General features: G+C 49.2%; 1 protein-coding gene across 3 annotated transcripts in view; it reads right to left on the minus strand.

The window, feature by feature from the left end:
- Nucleotides 1-893, minus strand: part of VGLL4 (vestigial like family member 4) — a 153,909-nt gene extending 153,016 nt beyond the window's left edge. The window contains exon 1 of one of the 3 annotated variants that reach the window (XM_067755484.1): nucleotides 719-893. The gene's annotated coding sequence lies outside the window, so the exon portion shown is untranslated. Of the gene's footprint in view, nucleotides 1-456; nucleotides 479-718 lie in introns of those variants that run through there. The other 2 variants (XM_067755488.1, XM_067755486.1) reach the window with 2 other exon arrangements.
- Between the last annotated feature and the right edge of the window lie 5,107 nt (nucleotides 894-6,000).

The following is a 6,000-nucleotide window of genomic DNA, read 5'->3' on the forward strand; positions in this document are numbered from 1 at the left end:
GCCCGGGGGAGGCTCATTTCCCCTCCCCCACCCGCTCCACGCCTGACGGCAGCTCGCACCTACCCAACGGATGCAGACGTGCTCGGGCGGCCAACGTCCGCATGGGGCCCGGGCTGCGATCGACCCCGGGGAGCGCGTGGACCCAGCGCACGCGGTGTGCACCGGCCTCTGACACACACCGGACCGAACCCCAGAGGCCCAGGCAGCGGGAACACAGCTTTGGTGCACACGCACGAACATAAACGAACCTCTCGTGCGCGCCCAGAGGCTCGCCGCTCCGGGCCAGCACGCCTCCCCCCTCCCCCGCACGCACACAGTAGGCTCTCGCATCCGGTGGACACAGCACACATGACCACGACGACCACAGTCGACCCGATCCATTACCCACTGTCCCTTAATCTCCCTGCCCCTTAACCGCCACGCAGCCGGCCAAGTGCCCGCGCGTTCGCGCCGGACCTGCGGCACCTCCGCAGCCCTCGGCTCCAGACCCGCACGCGTCCCCGCCTATCACGCAGAGCGGCTAGCTAAGCTGCCCAGGGAAGGCGCCCGGGGGTCGGCGTCCACGCCAGCTCAGCCGCCGGAGCGCCGCGCACGCCGGCGCTTCCCGTTTCCCGGGCTCCAAGCTCCACGGGCCGCCGACCTGGGGCACTGGTTCGCCCGCTCGTGACCCGCACACCCCCAGCCGCTCTGCCCGACAGGCCGGCGACCACACACGCACCTGAAGGGACAGGTCGCACTAGCTTGGGGAGGTGAGCGCTCAGGTGCCACCGCGATCAGAACGGCTGCTGCAGCTCCCGGCTCTCAGACGCCGCTCAGCTGCCTCTCATTACAGCATTTTACACCCCGCACTCCACACACACCCCACGGGCGCACGGCAGCGTCTTTCCTCCCCCTCCCTCGCCCGGAGGAGGAAGTCCTAGTAAATGAAGTCAGTGTGGAAGGGAGGGAACCGAGGAGGAAGGGAGAGAGTTCGGGGTGGAAAGAGCCCCCTCCAGGCGCTCACACACCGGTGTTTGCTGTGTCTGGCACACTCCCGGAGTCCACAGCCCGGTCTGCTCCGGAACGTGCCCGGGAAGGGGCGGAGAGGAGGGGGCGAAACATTTCTAATCGGTGCAGGTTCTTACTACAGCAGCAGCGTAGACATGTGACCACGAAAAGAAAAGCCCTGTCTTTATTTTTTTGCTGTCATTCTCTGGAGATTTCGGGGTGTGGGTAGGAGGGGTGGGGGCCTGATCCTCCCCGGTCCCCGGCAGCCCTTGCCCCATTGTTTTCCCATACTGCCACAATTAAGAAAACATTTGCTTAACGTACCCAGCCGCTAACTTCATAAAATAAATAGTCAGGGACTGGACTTCCTCTAGTTTGCTTGAAATGGCTTCATGTTGCTTGCCTTCTGGCTGTTCTCAGACCTCAGTCATCATTAGGGGTTCCTGCTATAGGGCTTTCCCTGGGAGACGGCTCTGCTGAGATGGAATGATAACGAAAACAAATACCGGCTTACATTAATGCTGGGGGGAAATGCTTTGCAGTTTTCAAACTGTTTTCCCATGTATTACCTCATCCAATTATATGGGGTCACAGCCTGTTATCTCATTGGATCTTAGCCCCGGGATGGGGAGCAGGACAGGTATAGATAGTTCCACTTTACAGTGAGATTAGCTTTACCTAAACCGCGGCGAGGCATTGCCTGAACCCGAGCCACGGTCTTGCGGCCCCCTGTGAAATACACTCTCCTGCTGTCCACACAGGGCCAGTGGAGATAGGATGACCCAGGTGACAAGTTGACCCAAGCATAACCACGCCTGTTCCCCTGGTTCCCAGATTAAAGTGCACAGGTTAAAGCTCGGGAAGGTTCCCAGTCTTCCCAAAGTCATTTTTACTTAGACTCCATTTTAGTTCATCAATAGTCTCAGACCAGGGGGAAAAATTCCTGAGAAAGATCCTAAAGAGGAGGTTTTCATCCTGCCACATTAGGACGCGGAATGAGGAAAGGGTGCGGACTGCTGGGGCAGATTTCGGGAAGTGTGACAACGGAGGAGGGGCTTTGGATTTGAACAAACCTGAATTTGAATCAAACCCCACCTCTGTCAGTTATGAAGTTATAACATGCCCAAAGTTATAACTTTGGGCACGTTATCAAGCCCAGTTTTCTCATCTGTAAAACAGAGACAATTCTTAATTTAAAGAGCTGTTGCAGGGACTAAAGACCAGACAGAATATCTGGTGAACATTCACATCTCTCCCCTTCTCTCTACCTCCCTTAAACCCAGTCTTGCTGGGGCACCATATACACAGACAGCCACCGTAATCATGGAGGGATAGGAAAATGATTTGTCTAGATAATGCAAATGAGTAATGGTAACAGTCACCATGCAACTGCACGTTTATAAAACGGCTCTGGGGTTTACAAAGTGTCCACACATATCATTATCTCATTTGATCTGTATGACAGCTCTGCCGTTTGTGTACTGCAAAATGATTTCCATTTTGGGTCAAGGTGGAGGTCCTAAAGCTGCCTCTTTAATTTCCATCACTGCTTAGAGTGAGCCTTACTCTGCAGATAAATCATGGGGACAGAGGGCCTTTCCTCATGGACGTGACCAGTCTTCAACCCTTCCAAGGATTAATCTCGCTGCTTCCCTTACATCAGCATTAGTGTGACTGCTCCCTGGCCACATCTAACCAGGGTGGTTTCAGTCTGAATGTCTTGATCAAGCAGATGAGAGACACGCTCAAGCTACCGTAAGAAAAGGAAGGTATGCTGTCAAGACAGAAGTGCGCTGGAGGTGGAATGTGTCAGACACGGACCGTCCGCACAAGGGAATGTAAACAGCAGCCTAAACGAGCGACTTCCACAGAGGCCTGCAGCAATAGAGGGGAATCTTGACAATAGTGAGTGAAAAAAGCAAGTCCCCAAAGATTACGCGCAGCATAATATCCTATTTGTAATGTTACAAATACCATGAAAAATAATTGTGGCAGTACATGCACCTGCAATAAAACTATGTAAAAAAGAAGTAAGGGAAGGATGATGAGAGAATTCAGAATGATGGTTACCTGGGGAGGGGAACTGCACGGGGTGGGTGGCAGGGAACCATTGGTTAGATGTAGGTCATTGTCAAAGTCTTAGTTTTCGGTTGATGTGTTCACGGGTTCACTATTAAAATTAACTGCTTAGGGCTTCCCTGGTGGCGCAGTGGTTGAGAGTCCGCCTGCCGATGCAGGGGACTATGGGTTCGTGCCCCGGTCCAGGAAGATCCCACATGCCGCAGAGCAGCTGGGCCCGTGAGCCATGGCCTCTGAGCCTGCGCGTCCGGAGGCTGTGCTCCGCGACGGGAGAGGCCACAACAGTGAGAGGCCCGCGTACCGCAAAAAAAAAATAATAATAATAAATAAAATTAACTACTTAAGTGATAGTTGCACAGCAATGCGAATGCCACTGAACTACACACTTAAAATGGTTAAAATAGTAAATTTTATGCTATGTATATTTTACCATAATAAAAAATATATTTAAGGAGGTAAAAGAAAAAATTGGGCAAACTTCTAAATTGAAAAACAAACAAACAAAAAAACTACTTTAAGTAAGTAACTAAAATGATAATAATAAGGAAGGCTGTGCATGGACCACTGATAAGAATGTGTTTCAAAGCAAGGATTTTATAAGTGCATCAGAAGTTTATTTAAAATAAATAAAAATAATCAAGAAGGTGAGTGAGTGGAGATAGAGAAGAAACAAGATAGACCCTGAGTTGATCACGGTTGAAGCGGAGGGATGGGTATGGGGGCCGGGGGTTATACTATTCCGTCTACTCTTTTCTTTTTTCTTAAGCCCGGCAGCATGCGGGATCCTGGTTCCCCGACCGACCCACCGGGGATGGAACCCATGCCCCCTGCAGTGGAAGCCTGGACCGCCAGGGAAGTCCCTGTTCTGTCGAATCTTGCATAGATTTGAAATTTTCCATATTAATTAAAAGGGGAAGAAAGTTCACGAAAAGGCGGCTCTGGGAACCACGGTTCTGCCTCCCCCACGGGCCACAGAGTCGTTACCCAGACTCCCTCTCCGTTTCTCTGTGCCTCCTCGCAGTTTAATTCTTCCTCATTTATCTACCAAGGAGCCTCCTCTTCACTTTGGCTCCCTTATTACTGCCCCTACTCCCCCTTTTGGCTTTTGCCCCCACCAGTAACTGACTCCTTTCATACCTTCATCATTCAAACTGCTCAGAGAGAAGATCTGATTCTTGTCTTTCTACCAATCCACAAAAATGGCCACAATCTGATTTACCTTGAAGTCCTGGGTCCACGACGGCCTGTAAAGTCAAGCGCGGTCCAGTGATGAAAACTGAGAGCGGGGAGAGGCAGAATTACAGGGTGGAGCGCACAGCTGCCCCATCAAGGCAGATAATAACTCACACATGGAAAAGCCCTCAGGAGTTCAGTTCAGTGGGAATAAGGTCTTTGCCTTTTCATTTGCTCCTTTCGATTTTTTAAGGCCTCCCCAGTTAGTACTGTAAAGACAGTTTTCTTTTCCACACCACATTCCCGATAAGTAGTTCACTTTTCAGGGTGTCTTCCCATGTCATACGCCATAGGGGTCATAAGGGAAACCCCAATGGCTGCCAATCTGAAATGGTCGCAGTGCATAGGGACTCTGATTGTTCTTCTAGATGCACTAACCTGTCTATGAAGAAAGTCTTTCTCTACCCGTATCCCTTTGCTTCTAACGTGCTTTTGTGAATCTCTCCTGGTCTTCCTTTCTTGATTTCTTCACTCCAACTCGTTCCGCAGAGAGCACAGATGTAGGTTCTAGTTCACACTCAGTCTCCGGGTGATAGTGTGAGCCTTGGAAGTCAGCTTGCAGCCCTGGGGCTAAGCCTCCACTTCTGGGAGGAGCTTAGACCAGATCACTTTCGGCACACAGGTTTCATCTTGAGCACCAGCTGTGCTTAAGCTCCCTTAAGAAGGCCTCTGAAGCTATTGTTGAGTTTCAATGAAAAAAGAATGTCAAGATTGATTAGTAATGTCTGCTGTGGGTGGGGAATAGGAACTGCTGAATCAGATGTTTGCCATTTTTGATCTAGAAGAGCTCTACAAATACCTTCTAGCAATAACTTCTCTCTTTTCTCATAGAGAACAGGTGAATTTCTACTTTTCTGGGGGCCAAAGTAACTAGTGGGAAAACCCAAATGGTCTTATTTCAGTGAGAGAGTGCAGAATAAGAAATAATCTAAAATAATTATACCTAACACTTAATGAGCACTTACTACGGCCCAGGCACTAAGTGCTTTAAGATAATTAAGCCTCACAAGAGCCCTGTGAGATAGGGACTGTAAATACCCCTATGAAGCAAATAAAGAAACTGAAGCATTGAAAGGTTAAATAACCTGTCGAGGTCTTAAAGATAATAAGGGCACAACTAGAATTGAACCCTGGCAGTCTGATTCTGGAGTCCATGTGTTTAGCCTGTCTGCCACAGCAGACACCCCCTGGGAACTTGCTAGTAATGCACACTCTCAGGCCCCCTCAGGCCTACTGAATTAGAATCTGCACTTCAACAAGCCCCCCAGATGATTCATATTCACATTATGTTTTCAGCAGGACTGGTCTACATCGTATTGTCTCCTAGAAGGATATTAGCTGCCTTTGTTAAATGTTTACAGTACTCATGCACTTTGCTAAACATTATGCCTGCATAATTGCAATTAATCCACATAAAAGTCCTAGAAGGGAAATCCTATAAGATCAATGGATTGATCAATGTCAACATCCTGGCCGTGATATAGTGCTATCGTTTTGCAAGATGTTACTGGTGGGGTAAAGGGTATATGGGATCTCTCTGTATTATTTCTGACAATCGCATATGCATCTACAACAACCTCACAATTTAAAGCATAATTTAAAAATCCTATAATCTAAGTTTTATTTTTCCTACTTTTATTGTTGAGGAAACAGAAGCTTTAGAGAGGCTAAGTAAGCAGGCCCAGGGTAATTCAACTTAAC

Source organism: Pseudorca crassidens, chromosome 10, assembly GCF_039906515.1.
Source record: "Pseudorca crassidens isolate mPseCra1 chromosome 10, mPseCra1.hap1, whole genome shotgun sequence".
In the NCBI taxonomy this organism is placed as follows: domain Eukaryota; kingdom Metazoa; phylum Chordata; class Mammalia; order Artiodactyla; family Delphinidae; genus Pseudorca; species Pseudorca crassidens.